The following is a 24166-nucleotide window of genomic DNA, read 5'->3' as shown; positions in this document are numbered from 1 at the left end:
ATATGACCCTTTCCTGTCAGTTGTTTTGTTTCCTGCCCCTTCTCTAATTTCAGAGGAATTAAAGCCTGGTTTATGACCCAAGTCTGTCTCACATCTCAAACTAAATGCACAGTTGCCCAGGGAGGCAGAGAGCAGAACTGAAGAGCAACAGGGAAGTCTTTAATTTTGCAAAAAAAAAAAAGTCAATTGAAGCGATGTTGTGTAATATTGCCTAGTGGTTGGAGGGGGATGTGTCCCTTGGAATGCAAAATCCATCTTCAGGTGGTGGAAAATAATAGTCTTCTGGGTGTAAACTCTGCCCATGCCAGCTAGGAAGCTACCTTATGCTGAGCCAGACCCTTGCTCCATCTAGCTCACTATTGCCTACACGGACTGGCAGCAGCTCTCCAGGGTTTCAGGCAGGGATCTCTCTCAGCCCTGGAGAGGCCAGAAATTGAACCTGGTACTTTCTGCATGCAGAGCTGAGCTGAGCTACGGCCCTTCCTATGGCTGTAGGTTGTGTATTCTTCAAGGCCCATATAACCCAAAAGTTCCTTTGACTTCCTTGGGAAAATGCAAATCTAGTTCAATGGCAGCTTAAGGAACCAAGAGGCGAATGGGAGGAAGACTTTGCTGACATGTAAGTAGGTCACGCGTTTTAATTGCTGGGTTGTTCTTAGATTGTTTTAATTGCACATTTTAATTAAGGATGTTTATGTTTGGATGGGATTGTTTTAATTCTTGGGGTTTTTAATTACGGATGTTTACAGCTTAATGTTTGTGCCCCTGGTTTTTATACTTTGCAAATCCTGTTTCAGCACAGATCAAACAACACGTATGTAAACCATGGAACCGACTTCCACAGGAAGAATTGATGGCCATCTTGGAATGGCTTTAAAAGGTTAGACAAATTCAAGGGGGAGAGGGCAGCAATGCTGCTGAAAACCCTAGCAAGGGGAGAATCATAGAATCCTAGAGTTGGAAGAGACCACAAGGGCCATCGAGTCCAACCCCCTGCCAAGCAGGAAACACCATCAGAGCACTCCTGACATATGGTTGTCAAGCCTCTGCTTAAAGACCTCCAAAGAAGGAGACTCCACCACACTCCTTGGCAGCAAATTCCACTGTCGAACAGCTCTTACTGTCAGGAAGTTCTTCCTAATGTTTAGGTGGAATCTTCTTTCTTGTAGTTTGGAGCCATTGCTCCGTGTCTGCTTCCCTGGAGCAGCAGAAAACAACCTTTCTCCCTCCTCTATGTGACATCCTTTTATATATTTGAACATGGCTATCATATCACCCCTTAACCTCCTCTTCTCCAGGCTAAACATGCCCAGCTCCCTTAGCCGTTCCTCATAGGCATCGTTTCCAGGCCTTTGACCATTTTGGTTGCCCTCCTCTGGACACGTTCCAGTTTGTCAGTGTCCTTCTTGATGCTCTTGTGTTTGGATCCTGCCTGCAGGTTTCCTATTGGAGGCATCCGGTCAGCCACTGTGAGGGCAGGATGATGCACTAGATGGGCCATTGGCCTGATCCAGCACACTCAGTTTTTGAGACCAGCAATTGTCAAGGCCTGGCTGGAAGCAGAGGAATGGTTGGAGATATCAGCCGGGGAACCCCCCAAGGGGAGAAGGCTCAGGGCCAGGGGAGTGGTGGTGGGACAAGGATGAATGATCAGAGGGAGACGAGGGAGCGGACTGGGAAGAGGAGGTGTCAGAAGCTGAAGAGGCAACAGGGTTTGGTGAGCAGAAAGAACCGGGGCAGAGAGCAGTGCAGAATCAGAGGCAGAAGCGGAAGCTGGAGAGAAGGAGGGCCAAGAGGCAGAGTGGAGGCTGGGTGCTGAAGAAACTAGGGGGTCTCCCCTGTGGGGTGTGAAACACAGAGCAGTCAAATACAGCATTCCTAGAGTGGACATGTTTAGACATGAAGAGGGATGTTTGTCCAGCCAGTAGATAAATTTCCTGTTTCCTCCTGTGATGGGACACACTTCCTCTACATGTGACCAGAGGTGGGCGTGACTTTACCTGTGCAGGTAACAAAAGCACAGGACTGGCCACCACATCTCTCTCTTCTCCATTTTGCTTTCATCAAAGAAGCATTAGCCAAGAGAGGACAAAGGAACTATCTCCTTATGGGATAGATTCCAGGTGTATATATTAAGTCTGCCTTCAGGGATCCTTCTGTGAACTGAATGAGCCTGTGAGTAAACTATTTTATACTTTTTAAACTAGACTGTGTCGTGTCTATCCTTTTTAAGAGGGAATAAAGGGGATTTACCAGGAAATTTATTTTAGAGGCTTAAGCAAGCCTGGCAAAACGTTATCTGTTATGTAAGTTTAGAAGGGGAATGTTACTCTGCTAAATTGCAGAACTTGTTAACACAAGTTGGGAAGGATATACAGTGGTACCTCTGGATGCGAACGGGATCCGTTCCGGAGCCCCGTTCTCATCCTGAGCAGAATGCAACCCGTGTCTGCGCATGCACAGGTCATGATTTGCCGCTTCTGCGCATGCACGCGACGTCATTTTGAGTGTCTGCACATGCACGAGCGGCGAAACCCGGAAGTAACCCGTTCCGTTACTTCCAGGTCGCCGCGGAACGCAACCTGAAAGTGCTCAACCTGAAGCTACTTTAAGCCGCGGTATGACTGTAATTAAACAATATATCCTCTCCTTCCTCCTTGAACGTTCCCACATCCCCCTCCTGCTGTGAGAAGCTCTCCTCTTCGCTGGTCTCCCGTGAAGAGGACAGAGCAGAGACAGGCAAGACGAAGGAGCCTCAGATTGCTTGGGAAAGAACTGGGGGAAACTTGGAGAGGGAAGCAAGTCCTCTCAGTTGCCTCCTTGGGGCAAGATCTGCTAGGAGCAGTGCTCACTTGGCCTGCGCTGTTTTCTTTCTTTGACTAAAGAGCTAATTTCACCGACACCTTGTGAGTTATTGCTGAGCTGCTCCCGGCACCTGCCCCACAAGTGCAGGTAGATCTGGACGGTTGGCATCCTTGCCCTGGTGGCCTCTTGGTTACCCAATCACCAGTCCTGTTGTTGGGACTTCTGCAGCACTCAGCACTTGGTCTTGGAGTTAGTTCAGCTGCTGTTGCTGACGCTTGATTTCTTTGCTCCCTCCTCCTGCCACTCACTGGGGATCTGGCCCCGTTAATTTCCAAACGGCTCAGTGTTTGTTTATGCCAGCCTGGGCAATTTTAGCTCTTGTTTTTCCCTTAGCTGTTTACCAATGTGGCATACGTTAAGACCAGGTTAATCACGCTCCTTCCTCCACCTTTCTCTTCTCTTCTCCTCTCCACCCCTCCCCTTCCCCTCGCAATCAAAGCAAACTCGTCTGCTCATTTCCGAAATTAAAAGCAGATTGTTGCCCTCTGTGCTGGGGTGTCACTCTAAACAAGATTGATTTCACTCTGCCGTCAGTAGATTTAAACGGATTGGTCTGGATTGCCAGCAGCGGGGTAGGGCCTGTCTGTCTGGGGTCCAAGTTGATCTCTCTCTGTCTCTGCTTATTGATCCCTGCATGAGACCTTTAATTCACCCAAGGCCCATTGACTTTCTCAGGTCATCAGGCTCAATATTAATTCTAATAATGAACCGGGGTAAACAAAGGAGCTTGGCTCCTGCGCCGGTGTGCTGCTTCAAGAATGGAGATGGCTGCATCTGCGATGGAAGGGAAGCGTGAATGGAAGCACTGTTCCACCCACCGCAGTCCGCCCTTAGCTGGCTCCCACCTTACAGCCTTCTTGCTGCCTGCCGGTCTCTGCGGCTGTCAGCTTCCTATAAACCCTTATAGATCTCAGCAGGGAAGAGGAGAATGGGGACTAAAGAGGAATGAGCTGGCTCCACCTCTCATTGCCTCTGGCGCCATCTAGTGCTGGGCTCCCTGCCCCCTGCCCCATCAGTCCCAATGGGCTCCTGTCACCACTGGATTTGTCCCAATACCAGGTTCACCCGCCTTGCAAGTGACATGAGCTTTGTTGCTTACATTGCAAAGAGCCAGTGCGGTGTGGTGGTTAGACTGTCAAATTAGAAATTGGGAGAGACCAGGGTTCAAATCTTCACCCGGCCATGAAGCTCACTGGGTGATCTTGGGCCTCTTTTTGCCTAACCTACCTCGCAGGGTTGTTCCTTCTGTCCCATCAGGCCCAATGGCTCCCAGCCACCACTGGGGTAGCTGAAGTCAACAGTTTCCCTGCCATTAAGTTTCAATGCAGAGTTGACGGTCTGTTTCCTCTTTTTTCCAGTCTTCAATCCAGTTCTTGCCCCATTTCCACGGCAGCCCTCATGAAAATTCATCCTCCTTTTAGTACAAATTTCTCCTGATTATTCACATATTTTTGCAAAGCAGTTTTACCCAATAGAATGCATTCTTGCATGCTATTTTCTCAAATACAGGCATTCCCACACATAGTTTGCCCCCTGTACAGTATATGCATTTTTGTACACATGAATTGAGCAGAGAGCTGCATTGCAAAATTCAGAGACATGCAAATTTTGAATCATAGATTCATTGAACTGTGGAGTTCGAAGGGGCCCAGGGGTCATCTATTTCATCCCCCTGCAATGAAGGAGGGCTGCGTTTGAGATCACGTATTTTTCCAGAAACTGTGACTTTGTTCGCTTTGCCTTTCAGTGTGAACTGAGTAGAATTTCTTTTCCAGACTGAAACTCAGCCGCCGTGTTCTGATGCTTCTCACACATATTGTGAACTGGGGAATCATGCTTTACACCAAGTTGGATCTCTGGGCTTGGTATTGTCTGCACAGGCTGGCAGCTACTCTGTTGTTTCAACAAGGGATCTTTCCCCAGCTGTGTCTGGAGAGGCCAGGGATTTCAACTGGGAATTTCTGCTAGGAGAGCAGATCCTTTGCCACTGAGCAGGCAGACATCCAACAGGTGCCACCTTCCCCACTCCCACAGTGAATTTCTGCCTGCTGCACTGCTCTTTTAAAAGAGGGCAGGGTGTGGGGCAGCTCCCCCCATGCAGCATTTGGGACTTTTTAATTTAGAGAAAATGTGAATTAAGAGGCAACATGATAGATATTTATAAAATCGTGCCTGGCTCAGAGAAAGTGGCTTGAGGAAAGGTTTTCTTCCTCTCTCCTAAAACTGGAACTCACGGGCATTCAATGAAGCTGAATATTGGAGGTATCAGGATAGATAAAAGATGAGACTTCTCTACACACTGCATAGTGAAACTATGGAACTCCCGTAAAAAGGTAAAAGCCTACTGGGAAATGATATACAATGAATTGAAGAAAATGTTGAAAATAACTTTTGTTAAAAAAACAAAAACCAGAAGCCTTTTTGCTAGGTATTTTAGGCAAAGACATACCAAAAGAAATGAGGACTTTATTTATGTATGCTGCCACAGCAGCAAGAATGTTGATTGCACAAAATTGGAAGACTGGAGAAATATCAACTAAAGAGCAATGGCAAGGGAAGTTGATGAACTAAGCAGAGCTGGCAAAAATGACAGAAAGACTAAGAGAAAAAGACAACAGTGACTTTGAAAAAAGAATGGGAACCATTTATATTCTATTTGCAGAAACAAAGAAAGTCAATAGACTCAATGGCGGGATTTAAATAAACATTCACATCATTAGTATTAGAAAATGTTTAGAAGATAGTGAAATATTATGGTGTATTTAAAGGTAAAGGTAAAGGGACCCCTGACCTTTAGGTCCAGTCATGACCGACTCTGGGGTTGCAGCGCTCATCTCGCTTTATTGGCCGAGGGAGCTGGCATTTGTCCGCAGACAGCTTCCGGGTCATGTGGCCAGCATGACTAAGCCGCTTCTGGCAAACCAGAGCAGCACATGGAAACGCTGTTTACCTTCCCACTGGAGCGGTACCTATTTATCTACTTGCACTTTGTGCTTTCGAACTGCTAGTTTGGCAGGAGCTGGGACCGAGCAACGGGAGCTCACCCTGTCGCGGGGATTCGAACCGCCAACCTTCTGTCCTAGGCTCTGTGGTTTAACCCACAGCGCCACCTGCATCCCTTTATGGTGTATTTACTTTTATCCTTTTAGGCTTGATGTTATGTTATTAATAACTTTTTCTGTTAGGAGATAGCAAAGTGGGTGAAAAGAGAAACAAACCAGAAGCGGAAGTTGGTGGAAGTCCTGGAGGGGAGGGAGGGAGGAATATATAGTAAACGTCAAGAATTTGAGATGTATGTGATGAATGAAAAAGTAAAATGAATAAAAAAAATTTTAAAAGAAAGAAACTATGGAACTCCCTGCTGCAGGAGGCAGTGATGACTACCATCCTTAAAAGAGGATCGGACAAATGCTTGAAGGGCTATTGATGGCCCCTAGCCACAATAACTCTGCCTCCATGGCTGGAGAGGGCAGTACTTCTGAATACCAGTTGTTGGAAGTCACCAAAGGGGACAAACGCTCTTGCGCCCAAATCCTGCTTACGGCTTTCCCATAGGCAGATGCCCTGCCACTGTGGGAACAGGATTCTGGACAAGATGGGTCACTGGCCTGATCCTGCAGGCTCATCTTAAGCTGTTAAACTGAAAGCTGAGTTCCACCCACAGCCCTGAACCAGCCCCAGGCAGCCTGTCTGAATGCAATAAAGCTGTAGCTTTAAAAAGAATTTGCTTAGTTGTAGGCGCTACAGCAGCAGCGGTGAAACCTTCAAGGTCTGGCGGTAGCAGACGAATCAATTAGAGCCTTGTTTTTTTGGTGCTGGGTCTGGTTGTTGTTGTTGATGATGTTTTTCCGTCTAATAAGTTTCTTTGGAAGTTCATCCTTCTGGTGGATGGGAGAGTTGATTGGAGATGACACGAGGTCTTGCTCCGAGATGGCCAAGGCCGGGTTGCCAGAATAGAGACGTATTTGGGAACTGGCTGCGCAACGAAGAGCAAGCAAGAGAGCCCCAAAATTGGCAGGTACGGCTAACGTGGATCTCAATTATCCTGCCCACCGGATCGGAAGGGAAGAGTCTCCCCCTGTTAACCCCTCAAAAGCTTCCCAGGAGGCTGTCTTGGCTGTGGGCGAAAGCCTCTGGCTGGGAGGTGTAACATCGGTGCACCAGGAACCCCGGGAACCCTAGCCCTGGTGGGGCTGGAAATTCCCACAAGGGGGGGTGAGGAGGATTGAAGGGGTGAACCAACACAGGTTGTGACAGCAGGGGGAAAGGGGTGGGGGTTTTCTGGGGTGGGGGAGCACACCAATAATTAGGCACCCAGATAGAAACCCCAATAATTAGGCACCCAGATAGAAACCCCAATTAAAATCACACACACACACACACAGGAGACCTAAGGATGGCAGTAAGTTCAGAAGGATGGCTGAATTCCTAAAACGTTTTCAATAGCAGAAGGAACTTTCTCGGCCTGGGAGACTCCGGAGAGCTGCTGCCAACCAGTGTTGCTAATACTGGGATAATGCAGCTTCCTTTTTATCCATCCCTTCATGTGTAACCATGAGGACCATAATCTTACTCTTCTTAAAAAGAAAGAGAGCACCATAGATAGAGTGATAGATTCACTGATTTGCACACAGAAGGTTCAGTTCCAGTCAGCACTGAAAACCTGGTGAGCTGCTGCTGCTGCCAGTCAGTGTAGACAACACTGGTTCTGCATAATGCAGCTTCCTATGTTCCTATTTAAAACATCTCCTTTTTTTATTCTCATGAGGACTAGAATCTTCCTTTGGTTTGGTAGCAGATGACGAGGAAATACCTTTCTCTGCCTGGGAGTCTGTGGGGAGCTGCTGCCGGCTAGAGTCGCCAATACTGGGCTGGATGCCCAAAGCACCTGAGCTGGGATAAGGCGGCTTCCTAGGCTCATTTATCTGAGGAGAAAAGCGTCAGGCTGCCGGGGGAGAGGCGAGGAGCTGTTGGGCTGAGCCATGACGACGTCGTTGGCAGGGGAGGCAGTTTTGCAAAGTACACGGTCTGCGACTCCATCTTATAATTACCTAGGAGGGGGGCGAGCGTCTAAAAAGGCCTGTCAGGGAGTCTTTTGGGCAGGCGCTTATTATCGCCACGAGAGACAACACCGCCATCCTCTTTTGTTTGGGGCTATTTTTCTCTTTTGCATCAGTCGCTGGACCGGCAAGGCAGACGGGTCCTCAACGCTGCTTCGGTGCTCTGCCGGAGGCAGGGAGGCAATTCTTCCCCATCCCCAAACTCCCAGGCATCAGACTCTCTCTCTCTCTCTCTCTCTCTCTCTCTCTCTCTCTCTCTCTCTCTCTCTCTCTCCCTTTAAATCTCTCCCCCCCCCCTTCCAAGCCTGTTATTTCTTTCTCCTCCTGAGCAAAGGACGGGAAGGAGACTTTCCACTGGGGATTTACTTCGATCTGAGACGGAGGGGGAGAAGCAAACCCCTCTAAAAGGCCCCTGACGCAGCAAGGCGGCAATTTTGCCAAATAGCTGCCGGTGCCAGCAGGGCCCCAAGGCCTGAGGGCCATTATCCGGCAAAAGTGGGGGCTGCCACTTCGGGAGGACAATGGTCTGTTGCCTGGCAAGTGCGCCTCTTTCCAGAGGAAAGCGCGTCGCTAGAAGCACACAGCAAGCGCAAAAGTTGGAGGCAGATTTCTCCAGGCTCCCGGGGCGAGCGGAAGTGGTGCATCCATTAGGCTGGGCCAACAACACGCACTTTCAACTTGGGGTGGGGAGGCTCCCTGGCCTCGAATGAGGCAAGAACTACTGTAGTTGATTCTGGTGGTGTTGCTAAAAGGACATGGCATTTTGGGGAGGTGGTCCCATAGGCTTGGCACTGTGACAGACCCTCCAAATGTCCCTATTTCCCAGGAGCAGCCCCAGATTTACAGAAGCCACCCCGGTTTCTGACTTGATCCCAGAATGCCCCACTTTCCCTTAAGGTAAAGGTCAAGGGACCCCTGACCATTAGGTCCAGTCGTGGCCGACTCTGGGGTTGCGGTGCTCATCTCGCTTTATTGGCCGAGGGAGCCGGCGTACAGCTTCTGGGTCATGTGACCAGCATGACTGAGCCACTTCTGCTGAACCAGAGCAGTGCACGGAAACGCCGTTTACCTTCCCACCGGAGCGGTACCTATTTATCTACTTGCACTTTGATATGCTTTTGAACTGCTAGGTTGGCAGGAGCTGGGACCGAGCAAAGGGAGCTCACCGCGTCGCAGGGATTCAAACCGCCAACCTTCTGATCGGCAAGTCCTAGGCTCTGTGGTTTAACCCACAGTGCCACCTGCATCCCCATCCTTTATCCCCCCCCCCATTATGGTCCCCCCCACCTGCAGACCATTTCCTATCAGAAGAGCGAGTGCCGCCACCACGACAGCAATGGGGCACAGTGCACAGGTAGATCTACGAAAAGAAAGACATAATCCAATAAATACATTTTAGGAAGGGGTGTGATTAGGCACAGACGCACAAGGCATTAAAAGAAAAGAGAGAGGCTCTTTGCATTCTGCTCCGTTTCCTCTTTCTTCCTGCCCAGGGTGGTCTTGCCCTCTGCCAGCCCCTCAGAGCCAGGCAGTGGCAGCCTCTCCTGCTCCCCAGCAGCTGCTATGAGCTGCCCAAGGCAGGAGGCCGGCAGCAGCGGCCATGGAGAGGCAACAGGAAGCTCCCTTGCTGCCACTGCTACTGCTTGGGACAAGCGCTGGCGGAGGAAATAGGGACATTCTGGGATCAAATCACAAGCTGGGATGGCTTTGTAAATTCCAGGACTGTCCCTGGAAAATTGGGACACTACTACTACTACTACTAATAATAATAATAATAGCAACAACAATAACAACAACAACAACAACAACAACAATAATAATAATAATAATAATAATTTATACCCCACCCATCTGGCTGGGTTTCCCCAGCCACTCTGGGCAGCTTTCAACAGAATATTAAAATACTGTAGTATATCAAACATTAAAAGCTTCCCTAAAGAGGGCTGCCTTCAGATGTCTTCTAAAAGTCTGGTAGTTGTTTTTCTCTTTGATATCTGGTGGAAGGGCGTTCCACAGGGCGGGTGCCACTACCGAGAAGGCCCTCTGCCTGGTTCCCTGGAACCTGGCTTCTCGCAGTGAGGGAACCACCAAAAGGCCCTCGGCACTGGACCTCAGTGTCCGGGCAGAACGATGGGGGTGGAGACGCTCCTTCAGGTATACTGGGCCAAGGCCGTTTGAAGGGTATGAGAGAGCAAGCACAGGAGAAGTCTTCCCATCCTCCTCCTCTGCTTCACAAAGGTGGCAGCTGTCCTTTGACTCTGCAAATGAGCAGGGGAAGTTGCCTTGACCGGATCATTCGTCCATCTACCTCAGCACTGTCCACACTTGACTGGCAGCAGTGGCTCTCCAGGGTCTCAGACAGGGGTCTTTTCCACCCTGCCTGGAGATGCCAACAGGTATCCAACCCAGGGATCTTCTGCATGCCAAGCAGCTGCTCTGCCACTGAGCTCTGGCCCACCGACAACCGGGTTGGGCTGGATCCCTTTCTGCAGCCCCATGAGCTGAGTTTTTGTCCTGATCCACCTGGCGTCCTCAGGCAGAGGACTGCAGCAGGTCACTCATGAATGAATGGTGGCAGGCGGGCATCTCGGGCTGGGTTTGTAGGACCGTGTTGCGTTTTTTTTACCTGTGGCCTGATTTGCTTTGCTCTTGACGTGGAGCGGAGCCCCTGCTGGGGCTCATTAACTCAACTCCCCGAACAGCCGGAAGGGACACGGCGAGAGTGCAGCTGCGGCCCAGTGCCTCCAGCAAATCCCGGCGTCATTCCCCCTCTTCTCACCGCCTGTCGAACATGGAATCCTGATGCTTGAGCGCAAGTGAGCATGACTCCGCTGCCAGCTCTCTCGACGCCCATCCCAGTCTTATCTTTGCACCAGACACAGCCTGGGACAAAAGGCACAGCTGGTTCCGCAGGGTGGCGGTGATTCCTCTGTCCTCGAAAACACCAGGTTCTTCTACGGGCTGGAGGAGAAGCAGCTGTGGGCCTCAGCATCTGGGAGAGGAGGCAGGATGGATGCGTGCTCAGGTGTCAAAGCAGATGGAGCCAAGAGTGGCTGGGGGACGGGGGTCAGATTCATACTGGGCCACCCACTTTTTTAAAAAAAACACCCTATAAAAGAAGTGACTATCCCTCTGCCAACGTCCTGAAGCCATTAACAGAGGGATCAATAAAGCAATGAGGAAGGTGAAGGAGGACATTGGAAGAGTCCGGCTGATGGATGAAGCCAACAGCCCACCTGGTCCCGCATCATGTTCTCACCGTGGTCAGGTGGATGCCCCAATAGGAAGTCCGAAAGCACAGCCTGAGCGCTACAGCATCGCTCTCCCTGCTAGGTGGGCGTGATATGGGAAGAAAGCACGTCGCAAGTAGCAGTCTGCCAAGGCAAAGAGTGTGGGAATGCTCAGGGATGCAGGAGAGGATATATTGTCTGATAAAAGCCTTTCCAACTTGTGTTAACAAGTTAACAATTTAGCAGAGTAGCATTCCCCTTTTTAAACTTGAAGCGAATGTGCTGGTATTTTCCCCTTATTCCCTCATAAAAGATAAGACACAACACAGTCTTCTATAAAAGTATAAAAAGAGTTTACTCACATTCTGTTCACAATCGGATCCCAGAAGGCAGACTTAGCTTAGAAAAGTAACATACACCTGGAAACTATCTCATAAGGAGACAGTCCCTTTGTCCTCTCTTGGCTGGAGCCAAGAGAGCATCTTTGGCCAAGCAGATGTTGCTTCTTCGATGCATGTAGTCAAAGAGGGAGAGATGGCTGCCCTGCCCTGTGCTTTTGTTGTTACCTGCACAGGTGAGGCCATGCCCACCTCTAGTCACATGCAGAGGACGTCTGTCCCAGCCCAGAAGGAAACAGGAAGTTTACCTGCTGGCTGGACAAACATGCCTCCCCATGTATAAACATGTTCACTCTAGGAATGTTGTACTTGACTGCTCTTGTGTTCTACATCCCACAAAGAGCAGGGGTGGGGAATCTCAACCCAGCTGGCAAATATGGCCCTCACGACCAGTCTGTGTGGCCCTCAAAACTCTCCATGGGCCACAGCCCTCACAGACCCCTGCTTTGTACCCTCCTTGAGTAGTTTTGCCTGGCTAGATATATGTCTTTGGCCTCCAGCTGCAGAGCACAGCCCCTGTGGCCATCAATAGCCCTTTGTTCCTCCATGAAATTGTCCCATCCTCTTTTAAAGCCATCCAAGTTGGTGGTTTTCATTGCCTCTTGTGGCAGGGAGTTCCGCAGTTTAACTCTGCATGGAGACGTGCTTTCATTTCTCTGCCCTGAATCTTCCAACATTCAGTTTCATTCGATGTCCACTAGTTCTAGTGTTAAACGCTATTGTTGTTTCATCCGGGGGCGGCGAGAGAAAGCGACGCCAAATTCCATCCCGCAACAAAACGCCAAGTCTTCAATTTTTTCCGGTAATGCCATTTCCACGCCTTAGTTTCCTCCCACAGTTCGAGGCAAGGGAGCTGACTTTCAGGATATTATTTTTAAGGGCTTGGATGAGAGGTCGAGACAGGGGTAGGAGTGAATTAAACCCACAGGGTCTCTAGTCTGGTCTTGAAAAGGCTGGGGGAGGGAGGGTGTCAGTTGGGGTCCTTTTTCCTTTTTTTGGTGAGGTCGCGATTTCTCCGCCGTCTCTGCGCCGGCCCGGTAATGAGAATTACGGCAGATAGCTTTTGCGGATGAGGCTGGGATTGAGGTCAGCACGCGGAGACTCTCTGACAATATCCTTCTCATCTGAGCCAGAGAAAATGGTCTGTGTAGAAAGCGGGTGGGGGGAAGAGAAGGCGACGGCGGAAGACGGGGGGGTAGGGGGGGTGGAAGGATAACAGAAGCCGCGCTGACAATCTCAAAGCAAATGTCTGGGGAAAGGGCAGGCGCCGCAACAGGCCTCCTCTCATCCAGTTGAGCATCGGTGCCAAATCGGGCGCCTTTGAGGCTCCGGGGACGGCTCTGATGATCAGAGGCAAGGCGCTTTGCTGGAGAAGTTCTTCATCTGGGTGCACGGGGGGGGGGGCTGCATTTCACAGCCTCTTCCCCCACCTCCCACTCAAGAACTGGGTGCTCTTGACAACTTGATGGCTGCTTCTTTCCAGAACCTTCTCAACTGCCTTTTCGGAATGGTAGCAGAGAGATGATGTTGCACAGATGTTGAGGCACAGGCGTGGCGGGGGACACGCTCCACAGAATCGTGGAATCAAGGGTCCCCAAGGGTCATCCAGTCGAACCCCAGCCAATGCAGGAATCTCAAGTAAAGCATCCATGGTAGGTGGCCATCCAAGCTCTCCACAACCTCCCGAGGGAGTCCGTTCCACAGTCGAACAGCTCTTACTGTCAGAAAGCTCTTCCTTCACCCTTCAAAAATTGGGAAATATTCCCTGAAAAAATAGAGACTTTGAGTTCACAGACCAACTTGACTCTCTTAAGGACCCCAAATATTTTCTCTGTGGTAGAAGGAAGTATCTTGGAAAAACCTTTCCCAGTAGTTCTTTTCACTTGCAAAATCCTTCAAACTCTGTAAAGAGATGAAATTCTCACATGAATTGAGGAGGTCTGGGACAATGGATTCAAGAACTTAGGTGTTTACCATTTCAAAAGACTAGCCAGGAAAAGGCAATCAGCAAGGATTGTCAGGTATCTTGGCAGGCAGGGGAGGAGTCAAAATTCTTCTGCAGACCATCTCTTTCTGTGATGCTTGTATGATGCTTTTGGGTGGTCTCTGGCTAAGGGGTTGGGCAATTTCTTTAAAAGTTGTTGCACACTTTTGTGCTGGGTCTTCACCTCCTTGCAGGGTGGGGGGAATCTCTGTTAAGACAGAAGAGAAATATCTTCCTTGCATTCTCCTATGGATTCCTGCCTCCACCCATTCTTCTCTGACTGATAATGGACTTGGGATTCCCTTGGAGCTGGGCTGCAAGAACCAACCCCAAATCTTCATATAACAATGGTGCAGTGAAGGCTTGGTGCCACTAGCACCATCCAGGCCTCTCTTTAAGGAGTTAAACTATGGAACTTCCTCCCACAGGCTTTAAAAGAGGATTGGACAAATCCTTGGGGCAGGAGCAAACTATCAATGGCCCCTAGCCAAGATGTCTCTGCTCTACCTCCACAGCTAGAAGCATCCCAGTTTCTGTAAACCGAAGGAGGGGAAAGTTGCTCTTGTGTGCGAATCCCGCTTGCAGGTTTCCCATTGGAGCATCTGGTTGGCCACTGTGAGAACAGGAAGCTGGACTAGATGGGTCTCCTTTGGCCTGATCCAGCAGGTTCTTCATATGTCCTTACCCAAGCCCTGACGTTTTCTTCCAACCCAACATCTGCAAATGTATCATTCTCCGCTGGGCCTTGCCAGCCAAGGAGCCCTGGTGGCTAAATGCTAAACCACAGGTAAGCAACATGGTGCCCTCTGGAAGTTTCTGAGCTCCCACCATTCCTGTTCATTGGCTATGCTGGTTGAGGAGTCCCACAGCATCTGTGAGCCCTGGTGATATGGGATCTGGTTCGCCAAGCCGCCTAGCCGCAGCATTTTACCCCAGACCAGGCCCCAAGAGGATAGCACCGCACAGAGCGTATTACAATGATTGAGTCTTGAGGTTCTCCTCCACCGTCCTCCGTGGCTCCCAAAACAAAGAGGGAGGTCATCGCTTTCTTCCGTGGCTCCTTCCACCACCTGCCTCTTGTTATGCCCAGGAAATGCATCCTGACACTTAAATCTATATCCTCCTGCTTTCAACTTCATCCCCCTCTCCGTTCCTCTGCAGGGTGACAGCGAGGCATTGATTAGGATCCCGGTTTATCACTCAGTTTGCATATTTGGATGTGTTAACCACTTTCCATCCCCACAATATCTCCTGACAGCCTTTAATGCAAAAATCTTTATCACCTAAGAACATTAGAAGAGCTGGGTGGACCAGGCCAATGGCCAGTCTAGTCCAGCCTCCTGCTCTCACAGTGGCCGATCAGCGAAACCCACAAGCAGGATCCCTTTTCCTTCCTGAGGTTTCCAGCAACTGGGATTCAGAAGTGTTGCTGTGCAGGCAGAGCAGAGCCATCATATCTAGCAGCCATTGCCAGCCCTATCTTCCTCCACAAATTTGTCTAATCTTCTTTTGAAGTGATCCAAATGGATGGGGGTCTCCTATAACTACTGTTCCCATCACCCTTAAACTACAGGTCCTGGGAATCCCCAGAGAAAGCCATTACTGTGATTTAAATGAGGGGTGCAGATCTGACCCTCGTTTTTGAAACCTCCATATACCGAGGCTGCTCCTGCCTCTACTTGGCTCCCTTTTAACCCTAAAGGTAAAGGGACCCCTGACCATTAGGTCCAGTCGTGGACGACTCTGGGGTTGCGCCGCTCATCTCGCTTTACTGGCCGAGGGAGCCAGCGTACAGCTTCCGGGTCATGTGGCCAGCATGACTAAGCCGCTTCTGGCAAACCAGAGCAGCGCATGGAAACGCCGTTTACCTTCCTGCCAGAGTGGTACCTATTTATCTACTTGCACATGACGTACTTTCGAACTGCTAGGTGGGCAGGAGCAGGGACTGAGCAATGGGAGCTCACCCCGTTGCGGGGATTCGAACCGCCGACCTTCTGATCAGCAAGTCCTAGGCTCTGTGGTTTAATCCACAGCGCTACCTGCGTCCCCTTTCAACTCTGCAAATCTTATCTCTGCTCTTATCCCCCCCTTTCCTTCGAGAACCTTTTCTCCGTTGCAGTCCTTTTTTAGCTCATTGCCACCCATGCATGGATTATCATTCCACCCCCTTCCTCTCTGCTAGATGCATTTTCACTCCCCACCCTCCTCACTCCTTACAACACCCCCACACCCACCTCTCTCTCTCTGTTTAGCTGGTTCTTCAGCCTTGCTGGGCACACACAAGCCCTGTTTCCTTCAGTGGGGAAGCAGAACCTCCCTGACCAGCTTAGAGTCCTCCTCCTTTCCCTCCATCTCCATTTGGCACTTGGGGGTGTGTGTTTCCCCCCCCCCACCAGCATCACCATCAGGAGAAGATCCTTGCCAAGCTCTGCTTTCGCTGTCTCTGCCTCCTCCCATATTTACCAGGGTGACTGATGTGTTGATATTGACATGAATGTTCAAGGGCAGGTTGCCTAGCGATAAGCAGGAGAACCCTCCCACTTGCCAGCTGGGCATTTTGAACAGCGACACATTTAGGGTTGGCTCGGGAGGTTTTGCTCGCACAAGCACACACAGACACACACACACACCAGCGAGGTTCCCGAAGGGGTGGTGTGGGCCACCTGATCCACATCCAAAATCGAAGGTTTGGGGTGTGAATTTTTGTGAAACCTCCTAAACTGTTAGCTGAGTGGGTGGTACTGAAGGATTTTGGAGAGGCTTTTATTTGTTTTGCAAAAATTTATACCCCACAGTCTTCAGCTGACAGCAAAATAAACATGGTGCGATGAATCCAGGAGAGCGATGAACTAATGAGAAAATGGCAGAGATAACAGAGAGAGGACAACAGGCCATCGAGGTCAGTGTTGCTTACACTGGCTGGCAGCAGCTCCTCCAGATTTTCAGATAGGAAGCATTCACAGTGCTGCCTGCTGGGGATTGAACCTAGGACCTTCTGCGGGCAAAGCGGGGGCTCTACCCTGAGCTACAGTCCTTGCACTGAAAATAAAACTAGAATCCAGTCCTCCTGGATCTGAATAAAGGGCTGGTTGCAATAGGAACAGAAGAAGCTGCGTCAGAACACTGGTCCATCTAGCTCAGTATTGTCTCCACTGAATGACAGCAGCCCTCCAGGATTTCAGACAAGGATTCGTGACAAACCCCCCAGTGCATCACTTCACCCTTAAGACTTTGTTTTGTTTTGTTACATTAAATCAGAGTAATTATTTCAAAAAGCAAGGAGATGCATTTGACAGGGGCAAAACCTGAGGGTTTTATTTTTTTACTCCAGTATCTAAGAGCTGAAGAAGAGCCCGGCTGCTGAGCCATGCCAAAGAGGGCCCATCAAATCCAGCTCTCACCGCAGCCAGCCAGGAGTCCCCAGGTGCAGCCCTCAAACAGGACCTGCCAGCCAGCAGCTCCCACCAGCCAGCAACTCCCCCTGCCTGGGATTCCTAGCAGTTTGTATTGAGAGGCACGCCAACCTTCTGCAATGGAGGCAGACCACAGCCATCGGGGTGGTAACAACAACAACAACAACAACAACAACAACAACAATAATTTATCATTCAAACCCCGCCCATCTGGCTGGGTTTCCCCAGCCACTCTGGGCTGCTTCCAACAAAACACTAAAATACAATAACCTATTAAACATTAAAAGCCTCCCTAAACAGGGCTGCCTTCAGATGTCTCCCAAAAGTTTGGTAGTTATTTTTCTCTTTGACATCTTCCTGGTTCCCTGTAACTTGGCTTCTCGCAATGAGGGAACCGCCAGAAGGCCCTCGGCGCTGGACCTCAGTGTCCGGGCAGAACGATGGGGGTGGAGACGCTCCTTCAGATCTACTGGGCCAAGGCCGTTTAGGGCTTTAAAGGTCAGCACCAACACTTTGAATTGTGCTCAGAAACGTACTGGGAGCCAATGAAGATCTTTCAGGACCGGTGTTATGTGGTCTCGGCGGCCGCTCCCAGTCACCAGTCTAGCTGCCGCATTCTGGATTAATTGCAGTTTCAGGGGTCACCTTCAAAGGTAGCCCCACATAGAGTGCATTGCAGTGGTCCAAGCGAGAGATAACTAGTCCAATTCTTCTCTTAAAATCTTCCAAGTTGGTGACCATTGTTGTAAACAAAAATCTGCCCATTTTCCCTTATGGGGTATCCAAGAGCCCATATAGAGTCCTTATGTAGGTTCCCTATCGGTAGGAGAAAATAACAGAGGCCAACCAGAGAATACAGTGGTACCTCGGGTTACATATGCTTCAGGTTAAAGATGCTTCAGGTTACAGACTCCGCTAACCCAGAAATATTGCCTCGGGTTAAGAACTTTGCTTCAGGATGAGAACAGAAATCGCAAGGCGGCAGCGGGAGGCCCCATTAGCTAAAGTGGTGCTTCAGGTTAAGAACAGTTTCAGATTAAGAACAGACATCCGGAGCGAATTAAGTACATAACCAGAGGTGCCACTGCATTGAGAAGCAAAGCAGCTAGTAAGCCTGAACTTTATTGATCTGTTGCAACAGGGTGCTCCCCTCACACGCAGGAAAGGAGGAGGAACCCAAAACAGCATATCAAAGACTTTAAAATTCTTGTCACACCATCCCTGCCTCCTGTTGGAGGGAGTTCCACAGGTTAACTGCGCTGCGTGAAGAAGGGCTTTCTTTCGTCCGTCAGGAATCTTCCAGCAGTCCACTTCGTAACCAGGTGCAAGAGAGAGGCAATGTGCATGGCTTGTCCCTCCTCCATCATGTCTTCCCCCCCACCCCATTCTTCTAAACCCAAATATCTCAAACCCTGTTCATTCTGGCTGCCATTTCCCCGCATCTCCCCAGTTCCACGACATGCTTCCTAATGCTTGCGATGGATTAAAAGTATCTGTGTGGTGTACGTGTGTGAGAGGAGGAGAGGGGCAGCGGGCGGGCGGGGGGTGGGGGTGGGGGGTGGGAACGAGGATCTAGACACTCTGGGGAAAGCTGTACCGGCCTGGATTTAAGCAGCTGTTAGCAATGCACCCTGGGAGAAGCGATGAGCTTTCCAATTAAATCCTCTTGTCAGCCTGTCATCCACTTCAGATCCTCGCACCAATGCATCACAGCATGCCACAGTGCAAAGCACACACTTGTGTGTGCACCAGAGATGATGCAAGCCTGCTAATTTCTGCCTGGGCTTGGATGCAACTTTGCTTTTGTTCTGGGGCCTTTTGTGTTGCATGCAGGCATATATATATATATATATATATATATATACACACACACACACACACACACACACACACACACACACACACACATATATATATATACACTCTTTTCCTCTTCCGCTCCCCTTGGATCACTCTTGGTTTTCCTTTGGTTTTCATGTAGGGAGTTGTCAGCATTGTTTATTTTTTTTAAAGATCCAAAATCTGTTTGCAGAGAGGCTCTCTCTCTCTATCACATCTCCCTCTCTCTTCCCGGGTTCTTTTCTTCCCCTTCTGGGCTTTCCCTTTGTCTCCCTCGCCTGTTCATTAGGAGTCTGAGTACAGGCTTCTGAAGCAGCCGATGCGATTAAAGCCCATTTGAATATCATGATATTAGAAGGTTCCATTTTGCCTACAAAACGGCTCCGTTTCTCTCTCCTTGCAGCTCCCCCCACCTCACCCCACCCCGACCACCCCCGCCACCTCTCCAACTTTACGTTGCTTTATTGCATTAAACATTTATGGAACAGCCGAGGATTAAAGGCGCCAAATTTAGCAGCAGAAGGAGACTTGCCATTGTGCGAGCGTTCGAGGGAGTCTTGCTTGGAACAAGGTTTGCAGCTTTGCCTGCTGTAGAAAGTGGCAGCCCCTGACTCTCCATACCTATTGTTTATTTGTTCATTTGTTTGTTTACTTATTTGTATCCCACCTTCTTTGCAGACCAGGACATAAGACGACTTGCACAAATTAAAACAGGGCGCATAAATTGCGAAAAGCTAAAAACACATAAAAGATTATCGTTTTAAAAACAATTAAACTGCAGCAGAATTAAAACAACATAAAAACAAATCTACTAGAATACAGACAATAAAAACAGCACTATTACAAGCCCTTTTCTTAAAGAAAAGCCAAAGGCCTGCCAGATTAAACAGCCTTCACTTGCTGGTGGAAGGACAGGAAGGAGGAAGCCAGTCTAACTTCTTTGGGGAGAGAGTTTCAAAATTTGGGAGCAGCCACCGAGAAGGCCCTATGAAGAAGCACAAGGTTGCAGGTGTGGTTCTTCCGCTTCCCCATTTTATCCTCCCAACAGCCCTGCAAGGTGGGCTGGGCTTGGGCTGAGAGAGCATGACTGACCCAAGGCTGAACTGCCCATAGGCTGAGTGTCAAGGTAGGGAGCAGCAGCAGAAGTGGGCCATTTTTTTTGCAGGCTTCCTGGAGGTATATATCTGGCCACAGTTGGCTGGACCAGATGGGCTTTGGGCCTGATCCAGCAGGGCTGCTCCGATGTTCTGAGCATCCCCTCTATGAGGGCAGAGGGGCATCTTCCCTCTTGCAGATAAAGAAGCAGTTTGGGACATATTTTGATTCTTTTAAAGTCAGAAGAGCAGTTGTTAAGCATCGCTCTGCTAATATACACTTACACTGCTCAGATAAAGACTCTCTGTAGCTTCAGATTTCTCAACCAGCTTGGCCCTAGGTGTGGCCCTATCCTGCTGCAGTGAATGGGTGCTCAGTGCCCAGAGTCCCCTTTGGCAATGAAGGAAAATAAGCCTGTGTGTATCGTTAAGTTGCCTATTGCAACAGAGCAACAACTGCTGAAATAACAACAAAGGAATGTTGGCTGTGGTCCCTATGAACTCAGCGAACTCAGCAGGGCTTACTTCTGAGTAGACTGTGCATAGGGTTGTACCAAGAACTGGCACAGACCTGAGAAGAGCTTGCTGGGTGAGGCCAGTGGCCCAAATAGTCCAGCGCCCTGGTCTCCCAGTGGCAGACCAGATGTCCTTAATGAGAAACCTGCAAGCGGGATTTGAGCATGAGCAAACTCCCCTTCTGCGGTATTCTGTGGGGGATCTCTGGCCCTCCAGACATTGCTGGTCTCTGACACCCCTGTAATCCCTAACCACTAGTCCTGCTGGCTGCTGGGGTCCGCAGGAAGTTGGAGCCCAGCTGTATGCAGAGGGCTGCCGTTGCTGCCGCCACCACCGGTTCCCCAGCGCTGAGCTGGAGCCCAACCGATCCATCAAGCCCAAAGTTCCCCAATCGATCTTGTCGATTTTGGTGCATCCAGCAATCGTTACTGCTCTCCAGTGGCTCTTTCATTCTAAAGTGATTGACACCAGCCAGCGCTGAGCGCCCTAGCAGAAGGCCATGTGTCACAACCATCTGCAAGAGCCTGGTTCCCTTTTAATTGACTTTTTCATTTTAAAAAAGTGATCGGGTCTGTTATGTTTTGGTTAAGTTTGGCATTTGCAGGAGCTTATATTTGGGCCTGTATGCTCTGGCATTGTGAGAGAATAATATTAATAATAGTAATGGTTCATGTCATGTGAGTGAGAAATGTAGATAGATACAAGTAGATGGTAGATAGATAGATGAGAGAGAGCCCTGCTGGATCAGGCCACAGGGGGGCCCATTTAGTCCAGCCTCCTGCTCACAAGCAGGGCGTGAATGCAGCAGCCATTCCTGATTGAGTATGCCTGCCATTTGTTGCCCAAAGGTATCCTGCTTTTCAGCATGGGAGCTCCATCTTAGTCCTAATAGGAGCTTTGCCTCTCTCTTCTATCTATGTATCTATCTATCATCTATCTATCTATCATCTATCTATCATCTATCTATCTATCTATCTATCATCTATCTATCATCTATCATCTATCTATCTATCTATCTATCTATCTATCTATCTATATCTATCTATCATCTATCTATCTATCTATCTATCTATCTATCTATCTATCTATCTATCTATCTATCTATATCTATCTATCTATCTATCTATCTATCTATCTATCTATCTATCATCTATCTATCTATCTATATCTATCTATCTATCTATCTATCTATCTATCATCTATCTATCTATCATCTATCTATCTATCTATCATCTATCTATATCTATCTATCTATCTATCTATCATCTATCTATATCTATCTATCTATCTATCTATCTATCTATCTATCTATCTATCTATCTATCATCTATCTATCTATCTATCATCTACCTATCATCTATCTATATCTCTATCTATCTATCTATCTATCTATCTATCTATCTATCATCTATCATCTATCTATCATCTATCCATCTATCATCATCTAACTATCTATCTATCAAACATGTTTTTAACTTAAACTTTTCAACATACAAAATAATAAACAAACTAATCTAACTAAAAACAGAACAGCAAAATGAGAGAGAGAGAAAGCAAAGAAAAAGAGAGAGATTTTCTACCCGGCTCTGAGCAAGAGAGGAGAGATGGGCAGCCAAGGTAGGTAATACCTTCATAGTTTTAAAAAAAGAATTAAAAGAGAACAACAGCTGTGTTTTACAGCAAGCCTCTTTGGTTGGAGCATCCTGACAGCGCTTTGTAGATGAGCGTGAGCTGTGATCCTCCACCACCCTCGTCTGGCTCGGCACCCCCAGTTGGGACCGGATTATCAAAGAGCCCAGTCCCACCCCAGCCTGGAGCTCTTTTGGAGAGGTTGGCCTAATTGTTTCTGCCTCAGGCCAGGCCTGCGAGGGGGCTGTTTCGCTCACAGAAGAGCCCCTCTGAACAATTTAGGATGTTGCTGCTTGGGCTACCTTTGCGGCCGGCAACTGCTGTGACCAGATCGGCTTGGTTTTCAGCCTGGCGGGAGCCTGGGCTGCTTTGATAGGGAGAGAGGCAGGGGGGCTTGGCCAAGGAGGGGGGGAGCGATATCCAATACTACCAATACTCAGACTACTGAACACAAAGTATTGCTAACAATACTGTGAATTCTAGCACCACTAATACTCTGCTAATACTCACAACACTACTAACAATGCTACTAATACTCCACTAATATTCATAGAGCAACTAACTGCTATTAATACTACTACTACTACCACTACTATTAGTACCCCTGCTACTAATGCTAAAGGGATGCGGGTGGTGCTGTGGGTTAAACCACAGAGCCTAGGACTTGCTGATCAGAAGGTTGGCGGTTCGATTCCCCGTGACGGGGTGAGCTCCCATTGCTCAGTCCCTGCTCCTGCCAACCTAGCAGTTCGAAAGCATGTCAAAGTGCAAGTAGATAAATAGGTACCACTCCGGCCGGAAGGTAAACGGCGTTTCCATGCACTGCTCTGGTTTGCCAGAAGCGGCTTAGTCATGCTGGCCACATGACCCAGAAGCTGTACACCGGCTCCCTCAGCCAATAAAGCGAGATGAGCGCCACAACCCCAGAGTTGTCTGCTACTGGACCTAATGGCCAGGGGTCCCTTTACCTTTACCTTTACTAATGCTAAAAAATAAGCTTTTACAACACTGCAACTCGTGGACATCCCATGAATCTGAATGTTGGAAGATTCAGGGCAGAGAAAAGACAGTCTTTCATCACAGGGTGAATAGTTTAAAGTATGCAACTTGCTCCAGTAGGAGACAGTGATGGCAGTTATGGCAACCAACACATGGCTCGAAAAGAGGACTGGAGAGTTTCATGGAGGAGACGGCTGTCAGTGGCTGCTCTCCACAGTGGCTCTGCTCTGCCTTCATGGTTGGGGGCAACTATGCTTCTGAATGCCAGTCGCTGGAAACCACAGGAGGGGAGAGGGCTCTGGTGCTCGAATTCTGATTGCGGGTTTCACGGCGGGGCATCTGGTCGGCCACTGTGAGAACAGGGTGCTGGACTGGATGGGCCATGGGCCTGATCCAACAGGCTCTTCTTATTCTCTTAAAAAACAAGAATGGCTAGGAAGAGCAGGAGTCTGACTTACTAGAAGGCAACTTAACGTGTTCAAAGCTATCCTATGCCCTTTTAAAATGTGGCTCTTTTGGGGGGGTGTTATTGGGTTGTTTTTATTTTGATTATATATATTGTGGTTTTTATGTTGATCTTTTCTGTGAACCGCCCTGAGACCTCCCAGTATAGGGCGGTATATAAATAATAATACTAATAATAATAATAATAATAATAATAATAATAATAATAATAATATAATATCCTGGGCAGTGTGCACTGCAGCCTCAGAGCCCTCAGTTGGCACACAGAAGGAAGTAAGCAATGTGCAACTAACAGACAGCATGAAACCTCGCGTTGGCTCAGCTTCCGACAAATACTGTACCAGGAACCAGTGTGAAGGAATGGTGGCTGGGTTCTGGTAGAGCAATCTGCTTTGCACACTGACTGTCCCAGGTTCTGTCCCCAACAGCGTCTCCACGTGATGCTGCGACACAGCCCCATCTGGAGAGCCACTGCCAACCAGTGCCCACCACCAGTGGCGTAGCATGGGTTGTCAGCACCCGGGGCAAGGCAAGTAATTTGCGCCCCCTAACCTGTGGATTTGCGCCCCCTAGCCCCCAGATGTTGCGCCCGGTGCGGCTGGCCCCCCCTGCACCCCCCACGCTATGCCACTGCCCACCACCTTCTGTGGACCAATGAGCCTGACTTGCTTTCA

This window comes from Podarcis cretensis (genome assembly GCF_951804945.1).
Source record: "Podarcis cretensis genome assembly, chromosome: 15".
NCBI lineage: Eukaryota > Metazoa > Chordata > Lepidosauria > Squamata > Lacertidae > Podarcis > Podarcis cretensis.
Note: the sequence above shows the minus strand (reverse complement) of the source record.